Consider the following 27,199-nt stretch of genomic DNA (forward strand, 5'->3'; position numbering starts at 1 on the left):
AAATAAGTATAGATGTAGGCTTTTCAAGAAAATGCCCCTAGAAGCTAATTTCTGAAGCAAAGGGAAACTGGAAGGTGACATTGCTTTTGAAAATTGAGCCTTAATAAAGGGCTTCATTTAGTCATCCATCCTTGAAAATGGATGGTGAAATATGTAAGGGTTGAGAGGGAAAGGGAAAAAACAGAGTTGCAAGAGAATGATACCAGATGAAAGTACAAGGTAATTTAAGTCCTTGGTTAATGTCCCTGTTAGAAATTAGTCCTGGCTGGTTTGGTCACCCAAAAACTGTCAGCTCAAAACAAAATTCTTACCATAAGGTGTTCTTGCTATAGTCTGGGCTTTAGCAGGTTTGTTATGGGGCTGCTGTTATCTGTTATCTAGAAAAGTGGTCCCTGTGAGGGAGTTAGGATGCTCTGCAGATAGCTTTCCAGTACTTTGTGTGTCCCCAGGGTATCTTGAGAGGGCACCTGTGGTGCAGAGGAGCAGAGAGCCATGCCTGTCACTAAGGGCTCTGTACTGAGCTTCCCTGCTCCGGGGCGGTGTGTGCAGCAGTCGGGCAGTGGAGGCATCCCTCGCAGTGCCTGGGCTGAGGAACGCTGTGCTGCTCCTGTGCAGAGGGAGCTGAGCACCTCTCTTCTTGTTCCAGGTGCCAAGAGTGAGGGGGACAGCCCAAGGCTCAGCTCTGGGGCTCAGCTGGCACCCCCAGGAGCACAGCTGAACAAGAGCAAGCACTGACACCGCCCTGTCTCCTCTTGAAGTCCCAGAAGTGCATATTCATTTCCCAAGCTGTGGAGTGCACACGGATTTTTCATGTGAATTTTCTGTTTTCAGGTAAGCTCATTTTTTTCTTCTTTTTTTAATACAATTGAGTTTTCTAAATGCAAAATCATATTCTGGTTTTCTAGACAAATTTGTTGCTATTTATCAAGACTTTCAGACACTGACGGAGCATTAAATAAGTGTTTATTAATACTAATGGAGATAAAACTTCTAGGAGTCAGTCTTGCAAGAGGCATTAAAAATTAGCAAAGGAAAAAAATAGCAAGAATAGCTTGGCAGAGGTTGTGTATTCATAAACCTATTTATAGATGGTGTGCTGGGTAGAGGAGCAGGTTTGTGCCTCTGCCAGCAACACGCTGCAGCCTACTGCTGTGCTTGCCCTAATTTTGCACTTACATTCTGAGTCTCCCAGGGGATGCTGAGCAGCTGTGTGGCTGACCTGAATCTCCAAGGTGTATGGGTTTGACTGTGACCCTGAGGATGATCGGAGAGATTTGATCAACTTCTTTTCCAGGACCTGTTCACATTGATTAGCGTGTGTTGGCTTGGCAGGTTTCTCCGGAACCAGCATGTAAAACCTTCTTCTTTATTCTCAAGTGGCCAAAGAGATCTGAAGCAAGATTGATAAAGGGGTTGCACAAACATGGTTCTCGGGCTGTTCTTCAGCTGCAAAATGGTTTAAATCCATTTTGGCAGCTTTCTTGGTGCTTGTGATGCTCCTGGAGGCGCTGCCACTGAGAGCTCTGCTTCCAGTCTGGCACAAGCCTGGAGGGGAAGGAGAGACTCTGGGATCCTGCGTGCCAGCTTCCTCACAGTTACCAGTAATGATTGTCCATAAAATTAACTTTTTGGAATATAACACTCAGCCTTTCCAGCAAGAGAAACACGTGTCTCCTGCCCGGCACCAAAGAAAAAGGAAATGGTGGGAGGGGAAAGCAAAATTTAGGAAGAGCCAAGTTAAGGAAACAAGTGTGTTCTAGTGTTGAATATCTGAACTCATGCCAGTTTGGGAGGGGTTTTGTTTAGGTTTTTTAGTAGTTTTTTGTTTTGGTTTGGTTTTTTCGGGGGGTGTTGTTTGCTTGGTTTGGATGCTTCTGTGTTTTACGTTTTATTTTCCCTTAAAAACAAATGGGGAAAGGAAGAATCAAAATACAGTTTCCTATGCATATGTGCTGCAGAATGAATAAAAATGAAAAGAGCTGAAAACAGCTGTTCTAAACCAAAAAATGTGCATTCTGCCACTACACACTCATTTATGCACCTAAAATCATGTTTTTTCGAAGTGTAAGGAAAAGCATGAAATAACACAGAAATAGCCACTATTTAAGCTTATTTAGAAATGCACATCAGGCAAGATGAGTATCACTGAGGAACAAAGGTGGGTCCTGTGGGGGATGCCAATGTAAGAAGTGGACTCACTGAAAGCAAGTAATTGCAGAGTAATTTTGCTGTGGAATTTTAAACCAATTATGTGAACAACAGAGCATATGTTCTGGAAGTAGTCAGAAGTGGTTTTTTGTGGGTATAGCTAGCATGGTTTCAGAAAGCCTCTGCCTGGCCAGGGCTAGTGCTCCCACAGCTGAGACAACATGAGTGCTTGCGTGTTTGGCTGTACATCGTTGCCTTGCTTAAAGTCAGCTTTTCTCAGTCTGCCCCTCCTGTGGTAAATCTTCCAAAAAATGTAAAAAGGTGTGTCTGATAATACCTAGTGCCTCAGCTTGTTTCTATGTCTGACTGGAAAGTCTGGTGTTCAAAAGGTGCTTGATCTTATATTTTGCAATTATTAGGTGTTTTGATAAGCTGCATCAAACTACATCAAATTTTACTGAAATTACTGCAAGTTTCACATAACAGGACTGATTAAAGGTGCTATTTCAAGAAGCCTTCACCAATCTAGTTGTGTCTTGAGCTCTGTTCTTTTGAAAGGGTGATTTGCATCCTTTTGCTTTTTTAATAAAATGAGACGAGTACTAAAAATCCACTATCAGCAGTTTGGCTTGAACACCAAGGCCTGTGGCTTATTGCTCTCCAGAACATGGAGGATATTAAATGTGGATATTAATTTTCTTCTTTCCTCCATCACAAAGAAAATAGAAATGCTCACACAAAAAAAGGGAAAACAGTTTATGGGATTCTTCAGCATTGCCTTTCATAGTATGCAACTGGGAATTTTGATGCCTAGTGGATATGAAGTGTTTCCTAATGTTAAATGTATGTAAATAAGTATAAATCATCTTGGTTGGGTGTTTTTGGGGGGTTTTTTTCCCTTTTACAACCGTTAAAGCACCTACATGGTAGAGCACTTGACAAGTGAAACAAAAACTCTTGAGATCTCTGCTGAACTTTCTTTTGTTTCTAGGAGGTCTCAACAAACCTCCTTCATCTTTGAAGTTTTCTCTATAAGTAGGTGGCCAGTGTAAGCATTTCTGCAAATTCATTTCATGTGAAGATTTTGTCTCTGAAGTTGTTCAAGTAAGCATAGCTGCAAATCTGATTCACTTGTGTGGCTCTGAACTTCACATGTAAATCATGCTTCTAGTAAGTCGGTATTGTGCTAGGAGGTGCTAATGGCTGCCATCAATCAGGGCTGGAAAAAGTTGTTCTCCTCTTCTCCCCCAGACGAAATGAGACAGCAATTAAATGCCCTTTTGTTGTGTGATAGCTGAGACAATGGAAATCAATGTCCAAAGCACAAAGCAGAATGGCAAGTCTTAAGTATAAGCTAAGCCATGTGTCCCAAGGGATTGGCATGTTGATTTGCTTACAGCTGAGAGGGTATATGAAAGGAATAACTGCGGAGGGTAGGCAGCAGTAATGCTCCTTGGACCAAAGCCAGAAGGGAATATTTGCTGGGAGACTTCTCAGTGGGACTGTGCTGCCATGATTTTGCCTCCATGCAACCTAAGCTCAGCTCACAGTACAAATTTAATCTGTAATTGGCCCTGGTGTAAGATCATCATCAGAAAATGTGATACCATGTTTATTTGTGGTATGTTTTCACACTCAAGAACGGGCAGTATCCGATCTGGTGAGAAGCCTACTAAAGTAAACTTCACCTTTCAGCTTTTTTGAAAGTGCTTCTGCTGGAAGGATGAGCTTACACTCGACCAGTGCTGTTATTGCAGGGCTTTAGATCCCTGGAATACGATTTGCTGCATCCTGAGAACAATATTCCCACCCCTCTAAATACCATCACTTTGTTCCCAAGTGCTTGATAGGTGCAAAACTTAGTCTTGCATCTCTCCTAAATAAAATTGCATTGTAAGGAGTCCCAGTTTGCTCATCCATTTCTTGTAGATGCAAACAATGCCTCAAGACTCTTAAAGCACAACATACTCGTTAACTAATTTTGTCCAGAGGACATGAAATCACTTAGGTGGCTGAATGTGTTTTGCTTGTCTTCTTCCCTGCAGACCTGCTCCAAAGCTCATTATGTCAATGGGACACTTCCTTTTGACTCCAGCTCACAATTCTGCCTTGGCTTTATCGCCTTGCTGAAAGGGCCTTGAGTTACACAGCACTGCTTTGTCTCTAATCTGTGTGGGGTTTTTGTTTTTGTTGGGGGTGGGTTTTTTTCTGCTTTTGTGCAAAATTGTAAATGCATTGAGAACAACAAGCCATTGCATTTACTAATGGCAGAGCGCACTGCTGTCATGCAGCTCATACGCTGTTGGCAGAGACTGCAGCTGTATGATGCTTTGCAGCAGCTGGGCTCAACTGAGAGAAAGCTTTTGCAAGTTTAAGGCTTGGAAGAAATGTTACAGTTTTTTGGGGGGTTTTTTGTTTGGGTTTTTTTTTTTTTTTTGGTGCCTGAAAAGTATTACACACAGATTACCTGAGTCACCTGAAATAATACTAGAATTTGATCAAAAGAAAATTTATCTGCTTGGAGAGGTCTGTATTGATTTTTTTTCTGTGGGGTGCTGTATCTGTTGCAGCTCTTTTGAAGGCTTGAACAAAAGAAAACAAAACTACCTGTATTAAGAGGTCCACAGAAATCAACAGGCATTAGCGATGGACTCATACAAGAGCTGTTAGTTGGTGTTCCTTGTCTTTATTGCTCAGTGGTAAGATGCTGTCTTTTCCTTGTCTACCCATCAGGGAGACAATTCTCAAAATCATGTTCTACTGCACTCACATTCACTCCTTGGCAGCATTGACAGCTGCTGTGAGTGACACACTTCGCACTGTCCTCGTATCAATTCAGGCGTCCACCTTTGATGTTGACTCTGGTTCTAGCCATGACTTGCACCTCATTTCTGCATTAGGTTCTCTATTAAAGTAAAACAGAGACCCAAGGTACCAGGAGAGACTCTGTTTGGGGACAGCAATCCACTGCCACATTATATACTGTTTTATACTTAATTACTATGTCTGTAATTTTGAATAATCACAATTAGGCTTTTTTAAGCATCTCCTTCTATATGCAAGCCTTCAGCAGTTCAGTAAAGCAGAGCCATTGACTTGTATTTGATGTGTCCATTACCTCCTGCAAATGCTTTGGAATACAATGGAGTAGCATACAGACTTCAGAGCTGTCATGACAGGTATTAAGAATGTGTCAAATCCCAGTGATGACTGATAACATATCTGTCATTTGTGATGGGATTATTAGGAAGAAGAAAGCCACTAGGAGAAAGATACTCTAGAAAAGAAAGGGGTGGGGGGGGAGGGGAAGACAAAAAGAGAGAGGATTTACTGTTCTTCAGAGCTGCCTGGTTTAATTAAACCTTGTCTAGTCCATAAACAAATCTATTAACTTTCTGTATGGTTTGGCAGTTTGTGCACTTCAATGCTGCTGCAGTAATTCTATGGAATTTATGTTTCTCTTTCGTGGATAGTTGCACTATATAGGTATTGTGGCTATGAAGAAGATTCTTGACCCACCTGTACATGGAAACAGCTATTGCAAGGGTAATTATTTGTCTCCTAATCAGAAGTTTAACAGAGTACCACGGAAGAAAGAATTCATCAGGTATATAAAATATTTTCTGCATGGAAAATTATGTAGAACTGAGAAAAGAGAACAGTCTGCAAGTGCCATTTGATTTGTGTCTTTCATTAGCAAAAGAAGGATTGCTTTTATTTTTTTTCTAAGCCTGAATGTGTGTCTTCTGTGAGTGTAGAAAGAAGGCCGAGCTTCATCTCACTCACAAAACTGGGCTCTGCTGAATGAGTCCAGTGTGCCTAGTACACAGATATTTTCAGATGTTTCAGGCTGAGCCATAAACATATCCAAGATCTACAAGCAGTTAAATATTAAGACAAAGGAAGCATCTTCTCCATCTGCCTTCTGGTGTTCAGGCAATGGCAGAACAGAGGTGATCTGAGTTTCTTGCTGTTAGGATCTTTGTGGTGCAGAAGTATCCCCAGGAGCTGCTGAACAGTGTAGTTATCTGATATGTCCCCTACACACACAGAGATCAATTTTGAGGGATATATTAGATGTCAGGAGGGGGGGAGGCTTGAAGCTCAGTGGACGGAGTCAACTATTCCTTGCTATCATATGCTCCCTGAAATCCCCTTACAGCAGGGATTCAGCAGCCTTTGCACAGTGTCCAGATTGTCCCTTTATCCTTTGTGCTGATTTATCTCTGGTATGAAAACAGACCTGATTTTATCTCTGCCCTTTCTACAAGCATAGCCAAGGTGTTCCTCAGCTCTTTCGGAGTCCCAGCCCATCAAGGAAGCAAAGGTAGTGGAGGTCAGTGCAGTGCCCAAGTGGGCACTTGGTACCCCTGGAGTGTTGCTGGAGGGCAGCTGCTCTGTTGGGTGTTCAGCCAGAAGGTCCTGGTGGCCACCCATACTGGATGCTTGGAGAGAAAAGCTGCTCTGAAGGTGAGCAAAGGACAGTCTCAGGTTTGGAAAGCAGAGATGGAGAGCAGAGAGACTTCTGTGAAGACCAAGCTGTAGCTGTTTTGTCACAAAGTGAACAATATTTGATTGATTGAGTGATCATTGCTATGTGAGAGGCATACAGTGACCCAAAGCCAAATGCTCTCAGGTGATTTCGGACCCCATTCCTCACAGTCACCACCAGCAAATCAGCTCACCTACACTGCCCATGTTTGCCTGGTGTCACACAGCACGGCGGGCCAAGCCCACCCTGCTCTAGACGAGCCCACTGCTCTCCCCAGTGATGCTCACTCCCCTCCTGGGTGAAGTGGCTCCCCACAGCACTGCCAGGGCTGGGTGGCCTCCGGTCCCTGCTGAGCTGTGGCAGTGGCTGTGTGGGTGCTGAGGCAGCAGGGCTGGAGCTGCAGGGTTGGCAGGGATGGTCCCACTGTGTGTCCCGTGTGCCCCTGGGGAGGAGCAGGGTGTCCTGTGTGCCCCTGGGGAGGAGCAGGCACCATTGGAGCAGGGTGCCCCGTGTGCCCCTGGGGAGGAGCAGGCACTGGGGCAGCAGGGTACCTTTGTGTGTCCCTGGGGAGGAGCAGGCACTGGGGCAGCAGGGTGCCCTTTGTGCCCCTGGGGAGGAGTAGGGTGTCCTTTGTGCCCCTGGGTCGGAGCAGGCACTGGGGCCGTTGCAGCACACCCATGGGCTCACACCCTTGCTTACCTCATGGAAACTCACTCACCTGTCCAGGCCCTCAGGAAAGACCTTCTATTTTCCCCATCTCTAAATGCATGTTCACCCCAACCCAGAGGCTGGCTGAGCAAAGATTGAAGTGCAACCTGAAGCAAGGACACCAGCTTTTAATTGTGATGTATTGCAGCTTAATTAATTTCCCAAGGTAGAAGGCAGTTCTCTCAAGGTCCTCATGGCAAGGATCCCAAAACCGTGCTTGGGGAACCCAAAGCTGGTTTAGCTTAAGGGATGTTAAAGGAGCCTGATTTTTTTTTCTCCAGAAGCTGAACTCAGCATTTCTTCACAGTACCTTGAACTGTACATCCAGAAACCATTAATCATACTATAAAATCTTGGCTTCAACTTCCCCCTTTAATATGTAGGTGATTACCATACAGTTTGTTAACGTGTCTAGCTGGCTGACAGCACCTCTGCTCATGCTGCTTAAACTTGGTTTTGAAAGAGGAAGGACTGTGGAGGATGTTGCTGCAGTAGAAAGCCTTCCTCCACCAGTCTTAGGTTTGATTTTGGCCCCAGGTAGATGCCACACAGATGTTGCTGTATGTTGGTGATGGGTGGTCCATGGTGCCTAACTTTCCTCTTCAGTGGCAGCCCCTTAGCGAGGACACTGGTGCAAATAAGCACTGCTGGCAACATTCACTGTCTTAGTTCTTTCCTTTCTTTTATCCCACAGTGCTCTCATTGTCTTTTATATGCTCCCATATTTGATAGATTTACATTCTCAATGGATTTTCTGTCCCAAGAAAGGACTACATTAAACTGCAGATGAGCTTGGAATACTCCCTGAAGAAAGCTATTTCTTCCCTGTAGTCCCTCTCTTTTCCCCAGTTCACTGGATTTTGTCAGTTTAGAGAGGAAATGGAAAAACTTATCCAGGAGCTATTGAACAAGTGGAGTTGAGAGTCAGTTTTTTTGGTTTTTTTTTCATTTTGCTATAAATGAAGTGTCCTGAGATAACTCAGAAAATTAAGAGTTTGAGGGAGTCACCACTGAAGATCATTGAACTTTCAATAAAATTCCTTTGAGTGTCCAAGATCAACAGTGCCCTGCAGGGTCTCAGTGTGCTCAGTTTTAGCTACAGCTCAGTTCTGGATTTATTTTTTTATTTAGCAGTTGGATTAGAACCATGCTTTGAAAACCAAACCAAACCACAACTACTATCCAATTTAAATACAAAAGAATAGGTTTAACCTGAAAAGAAAAAAACAACTTCACGAAGAAAGACCTTTGTGACTCTAACTCTTGAGTTCATTGAACATTTGAATAAAAACTGATTTCCATGTTTGTTTGGACAAAGCAAAACTTTTCTAAAAATTAAAGATATCAGCAGTGCTTGGTAGTTGCTGTTTGGGGGAGGGGATCTGGAAAGCAAAATATTGCAAAATTACTTTTTGCTGATCATAAACAAGCCTAATAGGAGACCTCTGTTTTGAAAATGTGTAACTGCTGACATGAGGATGTTGGAATATTTTTAGTGCTGATAAAGAAAATAAACATTCATTGGAGTTTTGCTAATCTTGAACACAAACACATGTTAAGCTGTGGTTGCTGTGCTCTGAATGGTAGCATTACAGTGTGTATCAGGAAGATTTCTTTCACCTGTGAGTTTCCTCAATTGTTTCCACCTCTAAGAGTTCTATACTGTATTTACAGGTGAGGGAAAGAGAGAGACAGAGGTTTGGTTATAAGGAAAATAGTGACACAAGGGTCTTTGATAAGACTTTCAAGGTGGTGTTTGCAAACTGAAATGTTGCAACTAAGCTTAGGTAAAGCTAAAAATGGTATTGTAATGTATGAAAAGTATTCATTTTAATTGTTTGGTGCACATGCCAATCCCATCTCAGCCCATCTGTACTTTCCAGGCCACTGGGAGCTCCCTGGTTAGCCGGTAAATGATGGAAGGTGGCTCAGTGAGCAGTTCTGCCAGCTCCCTCAGTGGATCCCTTGGGTGGATCCCATCCAGCCCCATAGACCTGTGTGTGTAAGTGGTGTAGCAGGTCACTGCCCAATCCTCCTGGATTACAGAGGCTTCATTCTGCTCCCACCCCTGCCTCTGTGCTCAGGGGACTGGGTACCCAAGGAGCAGCTGGTCTTACTATTGAGGCAAAGATGGCATTAAGTACCTCAGCCTTTTCCTCATCCTTCGTCCCTATGTTTCCCCCCACTTCCAATAAAGGATGGAGATTCTCCTTAGCCCTTCTTTTGTCACTCACTTTTTTATGGAAACATTTTTTATTGTTGTAGAACAGTCATAGAAAATATTTTTAATGTGCTACCTGACAGCATCTCTGTAGTATACAAATTTATTTTCCTCTGACCTCTTACACATCAATTGTATTGAGAAAACATTAATTAAATGAGAACAATGTATTTATTGTGACTTGAAGTTGCTTTTATCATGGTTGCTGTTGTTCAGGTTCCCAAAAAGGAATGAAAGAGCCTGCTTAAAGATGCTCTCCAAGCACTCTGTTTATGCTTTGTTCGTAACTGCCAAAAAGTATCAGCAAACTATAGAGAAAAAAATCCCTTCTTTTTAATGGTAGAACCTTGACTCTTGATGCAAAATGGTTTGTATTAATTCACTTCCTAGTTTAGTTTTAGTCTGGGTCATGAGCCACCAATGTGTTATGTGCTTCTGTAAAGGGACTATGCCTCCCTTGGTAAAACCTTGAAAAAACAGTAATTTGGGGGTTTTCTGAAGCAGCATCCAGCTACTCAGATCAATCAGTGCACCCCTTGTAAATCTTTCCATTTAAGTTCCTCATGGACTAACAGGCTTGAGGTGGCATTCTCAGGCTCTGATCACACTCCTCTCCATCCTCTACCTTATTTCAGCATTTCTACTTTGCATGAATGCATGTAGCCAGGAGCTGGTAAGGAGAAGGGAGTGAGAGAATTTCACACATCACTAAGAGCAACACAAATGCTGTAGCAAGCTTTAAAATGGAAGGAGAATATTTAGAAGAGTGACAGAGGGATTGGTTACAGCTGGACAGGAGAGCAAATAAAAGCAATCTGCCTTTCTGCATGACATGTATTCGATTAGTCTGACACATCAGAAAACAACAATTCATAACAGAAAGGCAGGAACAGTAAGAAGCCAGGAAGAGGATGGATAAAAATTTAGCAGAGCACTTCAGAACAGGGACATTTCTGCTTTGTAGAGCTTGACCTAGTTAACTTTCTGGAAACTGTATAGGCTAACACAAAACTATTTTTTGAGTTTAGAACAGAACAGAGAATTGATTATGTCATGGCATGCAGCATGCCATAACAGAAGCAGGGCTTCTGAGGAGACAGAATTGGTTTTGTTAAGCCAAATTGCATCATTAGGGAAGTAAGAAGCTGTAGGGCTCCAAGCCTTTTCAGAGGGACTCAACTCTCTGGACTCTGCATTCAAAATCTTATCCTTGATCTCCAACTTTTCCATCTGCCTCATGATCTTTAGATGATGGCTGAATGCTTAAAAGGTATTTTGTGGCTTAAAACTTATTTTTTACCCTGCAGTTATCTGTAAGGTCTGCCATAGAGTCAGCCATCTGTATGGTTACTTATATTAGTGCACGTTATATATCTGGCATGCAAAAAAAAGTGTTTATTCTTTTCCTTCTGGTGTGAAAGCCATTCTCAGTCAATAAGCTGTCAAGCTACCCTTTTGTCATCACTGCCTAGTTGTGTTCTTTTACATCAAGTCTCCTGAATCTTGACAGTCTAATGTGTTAAATTCTTTGACAAGAATGTTCCAGTTTGGGAGCTGAGAGCTTTGCCTGTTTTTCTTCATGAATGGAATGAAATGCTTCTTGGTGAAAATACAAGTACAGTAGAAACTGAAGAATCCAGGCTTTCTTCATAATCAGCAGAGGAAAAATGATAATTTCAGAGTATTATCCACTGCAACCCTTGAGCTCTTCACCTTGGAGAAAAGTAACTGCATTCTCCAAGTGCCTGGTTTTCTCAGCTGATAAAGAGAGGTTGGTTGGCTCCCTGGCTATGCTATTCCACAGCATAGCATAGCAGCAGCTATTTGCAATGCTGCTGCTGTGGAATATTAGGAAAGATGTGGTCCAGCATTTTGGTTTCAGCAATGAAACAGCTGAGCAAGGAGCTATGTCTCTTCTCCCGTGTTTCTATTTACAAATAAATAGGTACCAAAAACTATTTAGCTTGTGCCTCCAGTTCACATGGCAAAGTTGATCCGTGGGGTCCTTTCTCCTCCCCCTACCCTGTTTGTTTTTTCTTCTTGGAGGCAAGCTTGGCTATAAAAAGATTGCTTTAAAGTTTGAATATTCAAACTGAAGCTGATTTTAGTGAAGTACTTCAAAAATAAGCTGTTCATATCCCTTGCCTTAGAACTCTTGCACAGTAGTGCCAGGAAAGCTTTACCAATACATGTAGTAAGTAGATTATTCTTCTCTAACATTAGCCTTTTCCCTGCTATGCTTGGGGAGCTCAGTCCAAATTGACGTTTTGAGACTATCTCATATTTCACGTATTTTTTATATTCACGATAAAGCAGAAAATGGGATGCATTATTTAAGATCAAAATAATTTTGACTTCTGCCTTCCACAAATTGTATTTAGGGCTGGTGGTGGCCTTCTGAAAAGTTGTTTATCCTCAAGATGGTCTCAAGCTTTGCACAGAAGGCAAGGATGGAAAAATGTTTAGGACAGTAACAATTTCTGCACCTGTAATATGTTACAAAGGATTTTTCCCTCCAATATCAGTGCAGTTTTCCACCTATGTTTAGTCTCACACAGGACTGCATAGTATTTTTATATGAAAATACATGGTATCCTGCAGCAGGCAGTAGGGAGAAGTGTGCATTAGGCTAAAGCTCTGTGTCCACTCCATGAACAGCTGAGCTGCTGGAGGACGTTGGTGTGGGCAGGCAGAACTGGCCAGGCAGGACAGCTGAGCCATAGCTGTCCTCCTGTGACAGGTCTGCTCCCATCCAAGGTGATGTCAGCTCCACTGGATAGCTCTAATCAACTCCTGTGCCCAAGGAGAATTACAGTAACAGGAGATACTTCCTTCGATAGAGTGAAGAAATGATCTTGTGGAAAAAGGCACAGGACTGTAGTGGGCTTCCTCTGTGGGCTGTGCTGGGCTAGCGCAGCAAGCGTTGGGGGCAGTGGTAATGCTGTACCACTCCAGCTACCCCTCGAAGAAAGAACTCGTCTAAAGCCCCACTTATATCTGAATTTCAATCCTCTAATCAGGCTGGTGCTTTTGATTTAATTCCTGCCAGCATTGTCTGGTCTTTGTCTCTGTTGTGTTGATTTAATGGTTTTGATGACAGTGTCAGTCACTCGTGCACTGTATTTTCTTTTCAAAATGTATTTTCTTTTATTTGCTTGTGAATTTTCACAAGGTAAATTGATGTGCTTGGGTCTATATTGTTTATGATTTAATTTTATTCATTTTCTTTCCTAACTAAATATTCTTAGCCTTTTCAGTTGTGTTTCAGATGAAAGCTTTCCAAAGATGCATTGCATGTGTTTTATTTTAATTCATTATACATCAAGTAATGATTTATATATATAAAATACATATGTATACACACACACACATATATATATAAAGCTAATATCTTTATATATTTAATACCAAAATGTACTTTTCGAAATAGATGGGCCTATAATACATTATTTAAAGGTCTCTGACTCATGATTGCAGGCGTATTTTTTGATACAGGGTAATAGCAGAAAAAGTAAGCTTTGATCTATGGCTTTTCACTTCTGAAAGGAACCAGTTTCCTGGACCATTTGCATACCTTCCTTCTCTCAGGCTCCTGCTGGATACTGAATAAAGTGGGGCGTTTTGTCCTCTCTGCCCAGTGCATCCTCCAGAGCAGCAGCTGGTGTGGGGCAGGCAGGCTCCTGGCTCTGCCCCAGGGACCAGCAGGGCCGATGGGTGGGTGCCTGTCCAGCCTTCTCCTTGAGAGTCTCATTTAGCAGCTGGCTGGAGCGAGTGGAAAAGTCCTTCCAAAAGCTCTCACTGATTCACTTACAAAATTGTATTTTGCACTTCAGCAGAGCAAAAAGGGATCTATATTCCTGTATTTCAGACCAATCTGACTTGCTCATGCTTCTTTATCAGATGGTGCAGCTTTTCCTATGCTGGTGCTCCAAGCCAGCGGGCTTGTTTTCCTGGAGGCATAGGGCAGTGATTCTGAACTTGCTCAGTGCTTCCTAGTCTTGAAATGCTGCTATCCTTTGATCTTCTTTCCCCAGGCTTGGCAAACAACCCTGCCATCAGTGGAGGATCGTTGTGAGGTGTCCTTCAAAGCTATAAACCCAGCTAATTTGTGGGAAGGGAGGCTTCTGAGCGCTGGCCATTGTTTCACCTTTCCTGCCTTGCTACCCAGTGAGCCTTGTATGGCCCTTCAGTGGCTTCCTTGCCTTTTTAAATAGTGTGTTTGGGCAGGCAGCAAAACAAAACAGAACAAGATGCAATGGTTGGAGGTGTTTTGTTTGTTTAAAGAAAAAAAAAGAGAGAGAGAGACTAATGCTTCTTTAGTTCAGCCTACAACAATGTAATTGGTTTTTTCTCTCTCAAAACATATCTACATTTATATGGTAGGAAGATACCACGTTATTTTAATGCCCTGCCCTGCCCTGCCCTACCTAAAATCCAAATCTGTTTTGTCATTGTACCAAGTTACCTTTTGCCCATAGTTTCCAAACACCACCCAGGCATTTAAAACCAGAAATGATCACAATATAGAAACAACAAAGTGTCTTGCTTAATTCATTTGCATGTATTATCCGTGAGAAGGTATCTCCAAATGCTACACGTTGTAGTTGCTTGTCTAGGTGGTTCTATTTTAATCCTCTCCTGCAAGAGGGAAGTTCCATGATCGTGGCCAACCATAAGGTTCTCTCTTCTTTATGCATGGACTTCTTCCAGTTTAAACCACACATACGTGGTGTCTAACTCCCTTTGAAGATGATGGAAAAGATTTTTGCTCTTGTAAATACTCATTATATGGCCTAAGTACGCATTGTGCTGGCTCACAGATAAGTTTGCAACAGTTAAGATTCCTGCAGCTTTTTGAAACTTGGCTTTGGCTTTGTTTCTGTTGTAAATAAATGACTACGTTCAGTATTTCAAATATGTGTCCTCTGGACCCTGACACCACACGAGATCATGTCTTCTGATATTAATATATGGATTCCAGCATGACTAGTGCTTCCAAAGTTTTTGTTTCTCTTGAATTCCTCAACGTGAGGTTTACCATTGCTGTCTCCTCTGCCCCTAATCCCATGGAAACATTTCAGCTTGGTCTTGGAAGGTAAAAATACCTGCAGATGACTCCAAATTGGCAATAAGGAGGAAAAGTTTTATGTAAAACAAAACAAAACAACCTAACAAATCCCATACTAGACACTGAGATTTTACTCTGGCAAAATCCTCTTGACTTTACAGGCCATTGGTTTGAATAAAAATTAGTAAAAATATGATGGGGGACAGTATAGATATGGCTCCCAACTGATTCCCCTGCTGCTCATTCTACACACGGCTGTATTTTCACATATTCTTTGTTTTATCTCCCTAAGACAGTAGTTTGTAATTCAGACAGTCAAGAGGCAGTTTATTTGAGGACCGCAGTATTAAAAATACTGCTTCTTTTTTGGCAAACTAGAAACATCCCTCTGTGTTTTAAGAAAGATGGGCTGGATATTTTTGGATGCTCACTAATTCAGTTCAGCTGTCGTTGTTTTGTTCGCTTGGATATGGAAAGTGAGAACAAAGGAGAATATATAGAATTACGTGAAAAGCAATTCTTTATAGAGCTGCAGACCACCTTGTTTATTTCTTCTCCATATATCAAGAAATCAATCATTTACTTTATATTTTAATTTGTAATTCAAAATATGTATTCTTGTAGTGAGCAGTCCAATTCAGTTTTATCAAAGTAGTCATCTAAGGGTAGTATTCTCTTGTATCTTCAGTGTCTGTTTATCTTTGATGTGTTTATTTGTTTACTTACACAGCAAAAGGTAAGGAAGTTTATGAAAAGAAAAAGAATAATGAAAAAAAGAATGGTAGCAAGACTTGTGTAAAATATTGCTATAAAAACTCCCTTGAGGGATTGTACCTCAAATCCTGAAGCAACTGCACACTACCAGAAGTAAAAGCACATTATGATGAGCTCATGGATGGTTTTCCATGTACAGGAAAAGAAAATGTGGATGGTGGTAGGACAGGCTGGGGCTACTTTTCACCGTCACCCAGAGGCAGCTGCTCAGTTTGCTTCATCCAGTAAGGAGTAGAGGCAGAAAGAGACAGGATTCCGGCCTTGTGCACAGTTATAAAAGGATGGAATATGGTGCAGGAGGAGAAAAGAAAAAAATGGAAGTCAGGAAAGCAAACAAAAGGCAGAAGGATAAAAATCTCTTGAGTTAGTGGGAAGCTACTGAAAATCTTTAGGCCTCTAAGGATAAGTGGATACAATTCTTCCTGAGCTTGTTCTTTCTTTCTGGTGGTGCTCAGCATTTCACATCATATATCTTTCTTTGTTACAAGCGAATGAGAGAAGTTCCTTGCCTTGTGAGAGAGCTCTTTTTTTCCAGCCTGAGAGAGGGCTGATTACTCAAGGAAAGGTTCTTAAAACCCCAGTAAATCTTAGGAACCCAACAGATAGTCTTGATATATTTAATGTTTTAAGTAATGTATTTAATGTTTTAAGCTTTCCTTTAAGATGACATGTTTCTACTGCTCCTTTAATACTAACAAGAGAGATACTTTGTTGTGTCTGTTAGCAGTCAGCAGCTTAACAATGGCATTCAAAAATGGTAACAAAATTTTGGGGGTTGCGTGCTTATGGGCACCTTGAGACTCTTGGCAGGTCAGGATTATTTTCACTGACGTAATGAGGTAAACTTACTGTACAAACAAGAGAGGCTGTTTTCAGATTGAGGTGCATTAGGTTGCTAGTAGTAAAACCAAAATTGCAGCATGTTATACAGCCATCCCTAGAAGATATGAGTTGATAAGGTTGTGCAATACAATGCTCAGAATGGCGTGCTCTTGCCTCCTACTTCCTTAAACCTGCCGCTTCCCTCTGAGCATCCAGAGCAGCTGGAAAACTTAGGGCACAGACTGGGGACTTGTCTCTTTGGGGGTTACATGTATTAGGTACAAAGGAATCTGGGCTAAATATGTTCATGGGTTTACAGAGCATTCAGGATGTCTCAGATGGAGAAGGAAGTTAGAGATCAAAATGCTTTCTTTAAAATTTGGAGCCTGAGCTGACTTTTGAAGCTACAAGAGTAAGTGCTTTTCTGCATGATTAGTTTAGGCTGTGGCAGCACAGTTGTGGATGATAAATACAACTGGCATAACCTGCTGGTTGTGCTTCTGGGGTGTTGATTTTGAATGCAGTTCTGTCTGTCAGGGGGAATGTGTGGGTGAAGCTTCCTGTGGGTGGCTGCAACTCTGAACATTTGCTCCATAGCTCCAAAATTGGAGCATAGCTGAGAGGTAGGAGGACTTCTAGGCATCTGTGGGATCCTGCCTGCTTTTAAAATGTATTTCTAAGGCTGTTAATGCACATAAATCATGTAGCCTGTCAGGGACATCTGGGTTTGTTTTAAACTTGCTAGGTATGATATAATGTTGGTGCAGAGTCAACAATCTCTCTGGAGCATTGGAGTGGAGAGGACTCTTAAGCTTTGAGCAGGACAGCCCTTGTTGGGGAAATGAAACCTACTTCAATGCCAAATTAATGTATTTTGGATCAGCTGCATAGATGTAAAAACAATAATCTATGCATATAGGAGGCAGCTGGCTGGTCAGAAAGGGGCACTGCAGCCAGTGCTGTGTGGGCAGGGACAAGCAGGGTCAGTGGGGTCTCCGTGTGAGCCGCTCCCCAGACCAAGCCTCAGATCGGGGACAATCCTGGCTGCCCTAAGCTCCTCTCCAGTGTCAGGGAGCATGGAGGGAGAGATGGAGAGAGCAGCCCAGCTGTGACTGGGGGCAGAGGAGCAGCCTGCGTGGACACCATCTAGTGTCAGGGACCACCTCCAGCTGGGATGGGACTTTGTGGCTTTCTGGGCTGCTTGACTCCTCCTTGCAACCTCCTGCTGCAGGATGTTGTTACTCTGGCTGCTTTCTGCATCCCAGCCCTGCTCCCTCCAAGCTCTTCTCACTTTTTTATTTTCCTCTCTCTGCTCATGGCCTAACTATCCCCCACCCCAGGGCTTAAGGCGTTTGCTGCCCTTGTGTAATGTTTGCTCTTCTTGTTCTTCAGTCCCGTTCTCTCCCATTAAGTAACCACACCTGTGAGGATGTAAACACAGCCTTACACCAGTTTTTATATGCAGTGATCAGCCTAGTGTTAATAATTTGCTGTGGCCCTTGTTGGCTTCAGAACTGCATCAATTGAAGTGGGAGCCTGGGTCTGTTGGGTGGGTTTATTTTGAAGCTGGTTATATTTAAACTAGATGAAAGGGCAAGACGTGGTTAAAAACAACTTTTAGTCACTGGCTCAAAAAGGATTTAAAAAGTATATACACAGGAATAATTTGAAAGAAATAATTTGAAAGGTGTCTCAGGTAATATTAAGATGTATATATCTGCTAACTGCCTGGGCAAATTAGAGAATTAATTGAAAGGGAATGTTAGCTCATTAGCTGAGCAAGCTAATGTCAAAAAAAACTGAAGCTTTCTTTTAAGACTTACAGTGATTTCTTCCCCCAGAATAACATACTAATGAAATGATGCTTTGGAAGGCAGCCTTGGAATGCAGACAAGTGTTCTGATAAATTATCAGCTTCCAAGCTTCCATATATTTTTAACTGCATCCTGAGGTTAAATTTTAAGCCACAAAGTAAGGTTCCTTCTGCCACCCTATCCTTCCACATTAGAGATTAAACATCATACTTTAAAACACATTTTTGGATATGAAAAAACCTTGGCTGTAAAAGCACTGTGAGCAGTCCTTAAATATGTGGAAGTGTTTATGTATTTTCATATCTTCTATAATATTACTAAAATTTACTTGGTGAGTCCAAATGTTTGTGGGTCAAAAGGAGTACTCAAAACTACTCAGAAGAGAAGGGACACCTTTGAATATATGCTTCCATATGGGAAGGGTGGATATCTCTTAGCATTTCAGTACTGAAACTGTCACACTGTGTGAGAGGGAGGAGAGCCAGGACTTTGTTAAGCATTCATAAGACTGAGCCCTGAGTAGCAAAAAAAAGCCACCTTCCTGAAAAGAAAACGTCCTGAATCAGTGTTGCTCTATTTGTTTTTGTTTGGGGGACTTTGTGAATCATTTACCATCTCCTCTGAAAACCACAGAATTCCTCCAGTAGAGAAGGAGGAAGGCTTTGAAAGAATCAAAAAGTCCTTGACGTTCTCATGATCCCATTAATCCTGGGGCTGAGAATTTAGTGTTGCTGTAAACCTGAAAGTCAAATGATTGTTCCAAATTTATTTGGATTTAAAAGAGTAATCTAAATTCATGTCCAACTCATTGAATGCATACCATGAAAGTTAGCTCTTTTAATTATTATTTGGGCTTTGCTGGGAAATAGAATCCTCTAAAGCATGGTGCTGCAATTCAGTGTCCTAAACCTGCTCTCAGGTGTTCTAATTCTAAGCTGTAGTCTGTCATCCAGGGATTGATAGAAACTTCCTGCAATTGCTGATGCGAAAAGTAAGAACAAGTTATTTCTAACAGTACTTGAAAGAGAAATGTGTAATGATAGACTTCAAAGCCAGCCTCATGACATCTTTTTATTTTTTGTTTTGTAAAATGGTATTGTATTTCTGAAAGTAGAAATAGTATTAAATATAGTTCAGAATTAACGTACTGTGGTTTGATCATCACAGGTCGACTATAAATGTGCAGCTTACTTGAGCTATAAACCACAGGCTATGTAAGTGTTTTGGAATAAAATATTTATGCATTTAGCGTTCAGCAGTGTTGCTAATTTAGACTAGTCATTGGAAAACTATGTTCTCTTTATTGCATATTATTAAAACATAAGTGCTGCCATTTGACTTTATAAACACTAATAAAAAAAATGGTGGGTGTAAATTATTTCTTACTGTTTTTAAAGAAATACACCAAAATACCTGTCAGTCTTTTCTAGTATGTGCAGCCCTGTGTGCAAATTTATTTTAATTTAAAGGGAGATTACCCTGAAATTAAACTTCTGACTCTGAAAGGGATAACTGGAAAAGAAAGCCATATATTGCTTCTTCACAAGACAACTTGAAAGACTAAGAAATTGTGTGGAGGGAGGTGGGGGAGGGTATTTCCTGGGTTTACCTTTGGATTTTAGGAATTTGGAAAAGCAAAGATTTGAAAAAGAGAAGGTAAAAAAATAATCTTTTGTCCAAGGTTAATAAGCTAGGTTTTTGTTAGTCAGCTATGTATTTGAACAGTACCTGCATATTGCATATTTTTAAAATGAAATGCATAATATCTTTATTTGAGTATCCCTTGAGAGAGGACACCTTTTCACTTTTCAAAAATATTGTGATTTTATGCAGCATCTCAATGCATTACTTATGCCATTTGAGTGTCTTATTAATGCCCTTGGGGAATGGGGAGCTTTGTCCCTAAAACTCACTAACTGTGAGCTCTCAGTATCAATCTTCTCTGTTTTTCACAATTGCTTTGCATCTCAGTTCTACCAGGGGATTTGTGGCTAGTTTTTGCCTATGCAAACCCATGATTCTCCTCTCTGCTGCTCTACTAACAATACTGAATGGCTGAGAGAATATTTTCCTGTCAACTCCTTTTCTGATCAGTGAGGGAGATGCCGTGTTTCTTACAAGAGAGGAGATACAAAATCTGATGAGTCCTTTCCAAAGAGAATTTAATTTAATGTCTGAAAGTTTCTTGACCAGATATTATTGGCTTGATGGATGGCAGTCCCTCCACTGCACAGAGGGGTAAGCTGCCTTCATTATTTATAGGCATTCATTAAAGTAAGCAGAAAAATCTTGTTGGTCTTTCAAATTCACCTTTGAGGAATTAGAAGAGTCTATTGTACTAGATCAAAGTCCAGAAATATTTAGATGTTTTTTATGAGTATGTATTATCAAAATGTGGTAACATTGTAAGATAGAATATTCTTGCCTAGATGAACAGCCTTTATCAAATATACTTTTTTCATCAAGATACGGTATTTTTTCTTTAAGTTTATGGATGACAAAGAAAATATTTAGCTACCAAGGCACATAGGAGTAAATATTCCAGTTAAATAATTTTATACCTATAGTCCTCACTATCTCACAGGCTGAAGAGCTGTAAATTGCTTTATCCAGATTAGAGTGACCCTTGCCAATTTTGGGTGCAACCGAAAGCTTATGCTCACAAACTCCATGCATATTATTTGTGGAGCAGTCCATCTGTGAGAGTTGAGAGGTGGGAAACAAGCAAAAGTATTTTGTCTTCCACCTTTCTGCCTGCATACAACACGCCAGGGAAAAAATAGAAATGTTTTGCCTGCAAGAGAAATGAGCCTCACTTTTTTGGAGTAATGTCTAATAGCTAGATCTGTAGATGCCAACTAACTCTTTAGAAGAACCCTTTCCAGTAAAATATACAGGGAGTGAGGTGGGTGAGTGTCAGAAGAGAGACTGCCAGAAGATTGAAGCAAATTTTGTAGAATGCCAAGCCACATGTCTTCTATCCTGGTCCCTTCTGAATTTCTTAACAATATCCTTCATATTTTGTGGAAGCTGGAAATAAACTGATAGGTAAACAATCCTCTAAATAGATAATCTTGTTCTGTTTGTGTGTAATGTAGATACAGTGTAGCAGGTGTGACTGGGAAGGAAAGGGAGTGGGAAGTGTAGGCATTAATTTAATTAATCAAGTTAAGTCTGTCCTTTCTGGCTGAAATTATCTTTCCGTATATTTTTTCAATTCTCATGTACTTATGTGGGATTTTCTAAGTTGATGTTCATATGCATCTCATCATTTTACTATTCAAGTGCCTCTTGTTCAAAATCTGCTTCACTCCCCTTCTGCCTGTTTTCTGTCTTTATGCTCGTGTCTTTGAAATCACATATCCTGTCAGATAGCAGGTTGTTATAAACCAGCCACATTGTCCTCATTCTTCTCAGAGAGGGGATATTGAAAGGCTCCAGTCAGGGATGCTCTCTTTTATTTTCCTGTAGCGGGAAATTACAACTCCTGCAGATGAAGGTTGACTCAAGGGCAAGGACATGGAGGCACCAGGTCAAAACAACAGTACCAGCTATGCTTGTTCACATCTCTTCAAACACTGGGTGAAACAGGTGGCCTCTCAGTGCTCTTGAGTTGCCTGGGAGGAGCCTTGCATCACGTTAATTGATCCCCCATTTCATTTGGCAGCTCTTGCTGGAGAGTGACCATACTTTCTCAGTCAACACAGCATTATGAATTGATAATGTTCAAATGGGTATGTTCCAAGTCAAGTTAAGCACCTTTAATGCTTAATACCAAAGGTCGTAAAATGCCTTACCAGCAAAAATGTGCTGAACACCTTCTCTGTATAAGGAAGTGCTGCTCTCTGAATTGTGCTGAACATGCTACCATGTAAATGATGCTATGGATCATTACATGGTCAGACACTGTAGGGTATCCAGGACCCTGGCCGGCCTTGGGCAGGGCTGCATCAGAACTCCCTGGTTTCTGGAATGAGGACCTCGTGGGGCAGAAGGGAAGGGAGGACAGTCCACATGGGTGTAAAACACACAATACCTGCCCATGGTTTTCGTTCTGATCACAAGTCATCTCCACAGCAGACCTGATATATGGATATCTAACTGCTAACCATATCTCAAGTTTGTTTGTGGCTTTAGAAGCTGCTTTCACTTGTTGGTGGCTTTTAAACTTCTGTTTTCACCAGAGCACACAGTGTGAAGGTGACCTTCACACTCTTCTGTCTTTATTTTGTAGTTAGCAGGAATTCCTTCCCATTTCTACATCTGCAACTGGAAATGTGCATGACCAGCTGCATTCTCCTTATCCTGCTCGGTGTGCTTGTGCCATGGTGCTGTGGCTTTCACCCCTCTGCCTGCTGAGCACACAAAAACTGAAGCTTCAAGAGCAATTTTAACATCTCTCAGGCATAAAGCCAGTAGATAAACACCTTATTGGTATATTTCCTACCATTTAACAAGAGAATCCCCACCCGCCTACCCTCCCATAACTGGTTCTGCCGCTAATTCCTCAAAGAATGTGGTGGATGGTAACCACTGCTGGAAGAAACCATTTAATCTAATCATGATTAATAGTAGAAGACAACATAGGATACATTTTACTTACAGGTTGAAAAGCAAAATATATTGTGATATTTAAACTACATCTTCTTTTAGTCAACTGAACAATCTCTTTTTGAAACAGCAGTATGAAACATTGCAGACATTCATCTTAAAAGGTTTTATTTTCCTCCAGACTACTCTACTTTGTGTGTATTACCTTTTCTGTTTTAAAACTCAGATTTTCTCAGCAGAAAGGTGCTGCATTGAAGGTCTTTAGCTGAAAGTCTATGTCCTACTTGTCAGTTCCATTAAAATATTTGGGTGGTAATGGGTTTATGATTAGATTTCAAATTACATTAATCATTCACCAAGTTCAGAACACAAGCTGATCTGTATTTTTGTTGAGAGCTTGTGTAGCTACTGAAAAGTACTTTCCCAGGCAGTTTTTAAAAGCAAAAGCTTGTGTAGCATAGTGTCTGTATCTCATAGGAGGTTAGTTTTGCTTGAGGACAAAAGGTTTTGTGTTTTAAAAAGGTAGAGTCAATCAAGTATGTCTCCTGATAAATGAGTGTCTTATATGTTTTAGATCTTGCATGTCTTATATCTTAAAATGGAATTGGGTATATTCTGGTTGTGTGGCTTTTTTGAGGTTTATTGGGGTTTTTTCCTTCTCTCTAATGGGAGCAATATTCTGTTTCTACAGATGTCCAGTTAAACAGATTTTGTGCTAGAGAAGCATGGAAAATGAAAATCATGAAGTAAAGAGCTACCCTCTAATCAGAGCAGCTATGCAATGCGTGGGTGGGGGATCCATGTCTCCTCCTCAGTGCAAGGAGAGAATGGAATCCAGTGGGAAATCTCAGCCACCCATGAAATTGCAAAACCTCTGGCTGCATCCTGCGTTTCCTCATTCCACCTCTTGAATCAACTTGTGACCTTGCCTCTGTAGAGGTGCTACTCACTGCCATGCCTGGCTGTGCCTACAGCCTGCAAAGTCCCACTGGAGCAGAGGGCTGTCCTTGCTGTCCTCGCTGGGTCACACCAGATTGCTCAGGGAGGTCACTCTTGTTACCAACACACAGTGCTCTCGTTCAGCTGTGCAGCTGAGTGTGATTTAGTGCTGTGGGTTTACTGGAAACGAAAAGGCTGAAGGATGCTGTATGTCACATACTTTCTAGGTCCCTAAATCTCACCTTGGCAAGTTTTGGTTTTGTTTTGTTTTGTTTTGGTTATTGTTGTTATTGTGGTGGTGGTGGTGGGTTTTTTCTTCATTTGAAGATTGTATTTGCTGATGGTCCAATGTAATCTGCAAGAGTTTTGCTTCTATTATGCACAAGAGTAGAAAAGGAGCCTTATTTTAGAAGATCCTTACTCTTGGTTAGGTTCAAGCATTCCTTTTCAACCTGAGAGACTTCAATTAGTGATGAAATCTATACACGTGAACAATACTATTTTGTCTCAGTCTGTAAAATAGGCTTTTGGTAACTTTCAATTTTTAAGTAAAGCTTTTAATTTTACTTCTGCTAGGCAATAAAATTTGGCAGGGGAATGTGAGGTAATTGCATGGATGGGTTGATTTGGAGCTAGATAATTTCATGGTTTGTTCACTTGCTTAGAGAGTAGGAGAGACAAGGTTGAGAAAAACAAAAAGAAGGTATCTAAAAATGCAAGTTTTGAATTTCTTGCCTAATAGTGGCTGGCATAGAGACACATAATTTGAACTTCAATAATTTGTCTGCAGTTTTGTAGACAATTCTGTTTTGGAAGACATTTTTGATTGATTGATCTTTTCTGACTTCTCCTGTTGTCTTTCTAATGCAGCTTTATTTGGATGGTCATTGTTTTAATTTTGGGCTTTCCTCTCTCTAAAAATACTCTGGCAAGTAATAACCACAAAAACAACTTCTTTTGAAAACCCTCCCACTTAAGCTGTTAAGAACTTGAGTAATATTATTTATCACTTATAAGAAACACAAAATAGAAATGACATTTTTTTATACAAGGATTTTTGCAGGGGGTTATTTTTTTAAAGAGTTTGCTGTGGTCACTACCTAAAAAACAATCCACCATCATTTTCAACTCAGGCAATAAAGGTTCAGATTTTACTTGGTCAGAAACTTGTTTGTTTTGATTTATTCTGAGGATAAAAATTCAGTCTGAGAAACCTCATGGTTTCCTATTTGAAAGAAGCTTGGGTTAGAATAAGGTCTTCCAGGTGATGCTCAGAAAGTTCTGGTGTAGCTGTCAGAGGAGGACAATCTAATTGTGACTTCCACCAGCTACATAGCATTGCTCTGACCTAATTTCAGAGACCTTTATGGGTGAAATTAACTTGAAAAGAGCATCCTCATGTGTCAGGCTGTGCCAGTGCGAGGCGCGGGCGCTGTTCCTGTGGAGCAGAATTTTGGAGCTCTTTGAGCCGTGGTGTAGCAGGGCAGAATTGGTACTCCTGTTACAACAGTTTAATTGCTTTTAATGGTTCTTTGTGGCCTTATGTGATATTACAAAGCACATCCTTCCCTCAAACTCCTTTCCTCTGCTGCCTTGTCACCCAAAGTGTATTAGGAAATTTTTTAAAAAATACAGGGACTTTTGAGTTCTTCTGGATGTCTGTGATAATAATAATTCCATTTAAGCACAGAGGAAAAGATGTGACTCTGTCAGTTTTCCAAACACCATGTAGTAACTCATTTGTCTGACTGAGAAAATGTTGAGTACTCCCATGATTGAATGAAAAGTCAACAAGTTAATTCCTTAAGTGAGACAGGTTTAGGTATTTTTCTTCTTTAGAAAAGAAGTGCGCTACCTACGTTTATCCTCCAGCCACGGGCTGAATTCCATTGTAATGAAGTGAAACTGTTCAGATCCAGTTTTACCTGTTTTTCAACTTCCTAATTCACTTTTCTTTTACTTGTAATCTGCTTTTCATGCTTTACTCTTGCCCAGAACATGGTAGCACATAAGCAAATACATCCTCTTAGCAAAGAAACACCCAAACAATGCAAAAACTACTGCACACAGTCTGTAGTTGTTTTTTTTAGCACAAATTTAGTATCCTGAACTTTGCTGCGGGATCCTTCTCCTCTAGTAGTCCACCCACTTCAAGCTCTGTTTAGACTTAAAACTACATACAAAATATTACTGGTCAGCCACTCTGTTACCAAAATAGTTGAGATCAGCTGGAAAACTGTGACTGCAGGATACTCAGATTGGCATTCTTGACAATTGTGTCACTTGTTTATGTTCCTTCCTGTTGTGGGTTTTTCAGACCCTAGGGCTGGAGGTGTTCAAGTCACCAAGATGCATGTCTTAAAATGAACTTTTGGGATAGTGTGTCTGTGTGTCTGTCCATCCATGTGTACATGTATTTCAGGCTTCCAGCACCAGGATGCTATAGTTGCTGTGGCATTAATTGCTGGTATTTCTTTAGGCTTGCTGCAATATTTCTTTAATGCAGTCCTTTGGCACTCATCTTTCCAAACTCTGCAAAACAGTTCCACCTCCTCTTCTGTACTGCAGCACAAGCTGTAAGGACAGGTTTTCTACTTTGGCACAGCACAACCATATAACCCATACCGGGATACAGAGCAAAAAGGAGACAAACAGAGACTTGAGAAGAAAGGGAGTTTTTAAGTCAAAGCCCTGGGCCCTGCTGAGTAGGAGTACAAGTCATTTTCATTTATTATTCATGTTGTTTGAGCTTTAGTTTTACATCAAGCCTCGTTGATAAGAAATTTTGAATACGTGCACTTGTAAGTTAGGAAGTTTGTTATCCTCCTGAATAGATGGCAGCTAAGAGAGTGTCTTGCCTGGCTGAACTGATTCTTTAGGAATACATTTCCCAGCCATGGTGCCAGAAATGGGTCTCCCAAACAATGTCATTCTTATCTGCCCACAGACAGCAATAATAGCAGGCAATCTTTTTGGGCTGCTGGCAGGGCATCTACAGTGTATTTGTCTGAGCAGACAGGTCATCCGTAAGTGTCTTTTGAGTGGTTCAAAACGTGTCATATGTGGGGGAACGAGAGCAGAGAGGTGCTTTCACACACCCCCACTCCCTGCTGTTTGGATCACACTGGTGACCTGAAAAGGACTCCCCCCAATCCTGCTCCCAATTCTTGGGACCACCCACGACCCTCAGTCTACTTCCTTCACCATCATGTCCTCAGCATGAGGAGTGAATGTGGATGCCCCAGCTGTGGTGAGTGACCTCTTCACTAGAGACACATCTCCTAATGCCAGGACCTGTCCAAAATAGTTTTATATGCTTCTGCTCCCTCAGCCCACATGCTCTGAGTGTGCTTTTGTTCACTCATCCTTCAGTGTGTCTCAGGATCAGCTCTGCAGGGTGAGCACTGTGAGCTGCCTGGCATGCCAAGGCACGAGCATGCCCTTTAAGAAATGCATATAATATCCATGTGTGCTTGACAGTGCCAAACGCTTCAGTCTCTTTTGCTGTTTTCCCTCCACATCAGTTCCAAACAAATAGTTTGCTTGACACAAAAAAGGATGAAGTTAGCTTGAAGCCTGACTTGGAGGCAAAGTGTATGTGGCCATCCATGTCTGGCACCAGTGGGGCACATCAGCTGATGCCTGACTGATTCCAAAACCTA

The 27,199-nt window shown here is 41.3% G+C and overlaps 1 protein-coding gene across 10 annotated transcripts in view; it reads left to right on the forward strand.

Moving 5' to 3' along the window:
- PLXNB2 (plexin B2) overlaps positions 1–27,199 on the forward strand; it is a 251,912-nt gene that overhangs the window by 81,559 nt on the left and 143,154 nt on the right. For all 10 annotated transcript variants that reach the window (XM_030961143.1, XM_030961139.1, XM_030961142.1 and 7 more), the window contains one exon: positions 647–831. The gene's annotated coding sequence lies outside the window, so the exon portion shown is untranslated. The remainder of the gene's footprint in view (positions 1–646; positions 832–27,199) is intronic.

The sequence above is a fragment of the Camarhynchus parvulus genome, chromosome 1A (assembly GCF_901933205.1).
Source record: "Camarhynchus parvulus chromosome 1A, STF_HiC, whole genome shotgun sequence".
NCBI classification, from domain to species: domain Eukaryota; kingdom Metazoa; phylum Chordata; class Aves; order Passeriformes; family Thraupidae; genus Camarhynchus; species Camarhynchus parvulus.